The sequence below is a fragment of the Stegastes partitus genome, unplaced genomic scaffold (genome assembly GCF_000690725.1).
Source record: "Stegastes partitus isolate 25-593 unplaced genomic scaffold, Stegastes_partitus-1.0.2 Scaffold270, whole genome shotgun sequence".
In the NCBI taxonomy this organism is placed as follows: Eukaryota; Metazoa; Chordata; class Actinopteri; family Pomacentridae; genus Stegastes; species Stegastes partitus.
In genome coordinates, this window is record NW_007578001.1 from 436994 (window position 1) to 441393 (window position 4400).

Here is a 4400-nt window from a genome sequence, read left to right on the forward strand (position 1 = left end):
TTCACTTCCTTTTGTCACTCCCAGATATGTTATTTTGGATCAATTTCTTCAATACATAAGTGATCATGTATATATTTCTGGGTAATTTGTTTAATTGGGTTGTCTTTATCTACTAAATTCTAAAAAGTTCACTAACTTTCTAGCACCAGTAGATATTGTATGGAATTTCACAGATCACTCACTTCCTCTATCATATCCAAACACTGTTTTAAGGGCAGCAGCTAAAGATTATTTATTACATTGTGTGATGTAGGGAAAATATATCTGCTTAAATTGGATTTGAATGCTTATGCGGAGTTATTCCACAATCTGATATTCGACCGGAGAAATATTTACATCATCCATCCATCCATCCATTATCTATACACCGCTTAATCCTCACTAAGGTCGTTGGGGGGCTGGAGCCTATTATTTACATCAGATTAATGAATAATGCAGCATATGAAGCACCTCAAGAACAGCCTCAAGAATTTTAGGGGAAATTATTTAAACTGATGGTGGAATCTATACATCTATCTATTTATGAAATGAACAACACAATAACAAATACTGTGACGCAACATTAAGACAACACAATACAAACAATGCAGTGAGTATGAGTGAAGTAACAGGGAAGAGAGAGAACACAATATTACACTCAATATTACGGTGGAATGTGGTATTCTAAGAGGAAGGGATGAATAGACCCTACCTAAAAGCAGCCGCTAATTTGATGGAAGGCTAATTAGCAATTTGGAGGAATTTGCTTTTGGTGGTAAGGATAAGGAACTGATGCATATCATTAACTCAGGAGGGAGTCTGGCACAACCTCCGTGGGTGGGCTGATGTCCAGATGTCTTCACAGAGTTACACTTTTGATATATTTCTGTGGTTTCTACAATTTCAAAATTGTATAATATTGTTATTTATTTATTTGTGCTCCTGGCGGGCAGGCGATCAAAACTAAATACATTCATATGTCAGACATGTTAACTTCTAAGTTGACACATAAACAAGCAGAAAGGAAGCTTCAAGGATTAGAGTAATAGTGATCCTGATGAGGTTATTAGAGCCAATAGTTCCTTCATACAGAAGAATGGTTTAATCAAAAAATAGGGGAATAAATGTCTTTCTTTGTCTTAAGTTAAGACTGTTGTTCCATGTGCTGGGCTTGTCAGTGAAGTGAAACTGTTTTGATGCTGTTATCAAGATTCTGACCTCCACTTCCAGCAGAGTCAGAAGATAGACAGATCGTAACATGTTAGTGCACTAATGTCTGCCAGTGGTGAGGTGGTCCAGCAGGGCAGCTGTAAAACACAGAGCCTGGTTACTTAAAGGTTGTCAACCGGTTGGTTTGGTAAGCTTTCTTCTTTTTGTTCTTCTTCTTCGTTGACGTCCAGTTCTTCTTCTACTGTTTTTACTGCGGTTGGCTTTGTGTTGCGTCACCGCCACCTTCTGAGCTGGAGTGTGATCCTCTAATGCCCACGCATGTCCTTAAGTTCAAGTAAACTATTCCTGAGTCTGTCTTCCCTGCTGGAGGACAACAAATTGGCCAATTTCACATATTTCCAGCATGTTACCGTACTCTGACACATCAGCTGCATGTTGTGATAATAACTGATGTTATTTCCTACTGTTCAGACTAATGTGGCTAAATATCACCTTGTCTGCAAGTTTTTCTCACTTCTTTTTCGTTGTTTTGGTTACCGTAGTAAATTCTACCTTTAATTAAATTCTAGTTTGATGATGATAACTTACTGTGTTGTAGATTGTTTTCTGACTACCATGCAAACTCCATGCAGATCGGAGATTGGAGAGGGGAAAACGCAGAAAGACGTGCAGAAAATGATAGGCTGCTCAGCTACAATGATCTCCAATGCTTTGAAATGGAAAGCAAAATCAGAGAGACATGGAAGAAAAAACGGAGGACTAACATTCAAATGGATCGAGCAATAGCCAGAATGGCAAAGACTCAGCCAATGATAAGCTTCAGGGAGATCAAAGATAGTCTGAAATTACCTGTGAGTACTGTGACAATTAGAAGACGCTTATGTGAGGCTAATCTATCGGCAAGAAGCCCCCACAAAGTTCCACTGTTAAAAAAAAAAGACGTGCTGAAGAGGATGCAATTTGCCAAAGAACATATCGACTGGCCTAAAAAGAAAAGGAGAAACATTTTGTGGACTGATGAAAGTAAGATTGTTCTTTTTGGGTCCAAGGGCCACAGACAGTTTGTCAGACGAACCCCAAACACTGAATCCGAGAAGCATGGTGGTGCAAGCATCATGACATAGGGCTGTTTCTCTTACTGTGGCATCGGGCCTATTTATCGCATACCAGAGACCATGGATCAATTTACTTAGATCAAAATACTTGAAGAGGTCATGCTGCCTTATGCTGAAGAGGAAATGCCCTTGAAATGGGTGTTTCAACAAGATAACGACCCCAAACACAAATGTAAGCGAGCAGCATCTTTGTTCCAGACCTACAAAATCCAGGCTATGGAGTGGCCAGCCCAATCCCCAGACCTTAATCCAATAGAAAACTTGTGGGGTGACATCAAAAAATCTGTGTCTGAGGCAAAACCAAGAAATGCAGAGGAACTGGGGAAGGTTGTCAAATCATCCTGGGCTGGAATACCTGTTTACAGGTGCAAGAAGTTGGTCGACTCCATGCAGCACAGATGTCAAGCAGTTCTCAAAAACAGTGGTTATACAACTAAATATTAGGTTAGTGATTTACAGGAAGGCTAAATCGTAACGTTTTTTTCTGTTTATTGAGTAAATATTTGAGTTTGTAATGAAAAATGCAGACACTGCTATTTTTTATTTTTTTTTAACAGCCCAATAATATTTTTTCCTTAATTTTCTGTAAAGTAATTAAAATATTGATGCATTTTTATTCATGTTTTGATGTAAAATATAATGTGCAGTGTTCTCAATGAATGGAAATAAAATATTATTAGGATTTTGAGCTTTATTCACGTTTTTAAAAACACTGTTATTTTGAACACAACTGTAGCTGTTGTTTTTTTCCTCTTTCTTTTTTTTGTTTTTTTACTGTCACTGCCCTTCCCTTTCCAAAATTGCTTCTCCCAGCATTACATTAAGTCCTTGTCAAAGTTACTGCCTTCACTATTGCTGATAGCTACTTAATTATAATAGAGAAATGCTCACTCCCATGTATCATAGCACTATAAATCAATCAGAGGCACCACTCTTTAGCTGTGTATGAGTTGTATCCCCCAGTCACATGTCTGTCCTTGAGACTTTACACACAGTGCGTGAGCCAGATTATGACTATGTGGCGTTATCAAACATTTAATGAGTAACCATCACGCAGACAGAGTAATCTGTTTTAAGATCATCACCGTCCCTGACAGACCTTTCACATACTTATGTAATACATATTATTGTATTATCTTATACAGGTTGTATTTTTAGCATTGTGATTGTATTTACAGCCCAACAAATTTACATGGATCATGCTGAGGTTTCATTTTACTTTACAACAAGCTTTATCGTCTTTATCACCAATACACTTCCAGAGGTAATCTTGTTTTGCAAGTTGTTTGTTAGTCCTATTAATGGTAAATTGGAAATTGGTACAGAGGTGAAGAAGTATAAAGTTGAACGATGCTGCTGTGTTTCCGCTTGCCTTATCAGCTGGAGATCCTATGAGGTTGCATTCACGTGGATGATAACTTCTACAAAACAATTCTGGGGGTTCATTTTTGTCTGAAGTGTTTCCTTCCCTGTTTCCACAGAGATGAACTCATGCATACACATCAGCAGCAATCCCGTTTGATTTGGGAATTTGTGTTGAACCAGTGTCTGATGACAATCCTCTGTCTCAGACTGTGCCAAATACAACAAGAGCTTCGGCACAGCAGCACCAGAGCTTTGTACTGGCCATGTAGCGAACAGCCTGGCTGCTCCAGGACGTTACCGAACAAGGGAAGGAAATCTGTATTCAGTGTTTCGTTTACTTTAACTTCTTGTTTACATCATGCACTCTGTCGGCCGTCCTCCTGATCAGAATAGAAAACATGAAAGAGATCTCGTCCCACCAGCCCTTTTTGACAGTTTTGCGTCTTTTTCAAACAACATTTCAGCAGATTCCACCTTCAGCAGCCTCATTTGAACGCATGGCTGCCTGAAGCTAAGCAGATTAATTACGAGTGTGATTGAATCTGACTTGACTTCCAAAAACATGGGTCTCGGTCCAGAGAGTGGAGAGGCATGCAGAGAAGTGGAAGCACAACAGGAAAAGGGGTCTAATGAGACCACTCCCTCCCTTTCCCTAAACACATTCCCCTTTTTTTTGTGGTGGGCTGTCCCCCTAACAGAGGGAAAACTGCAAAGTAATAGTTACGCAAGTCCTTCTGTCGCTCTCTCTTTCTCTCTCTCTCTCTCTTTTTT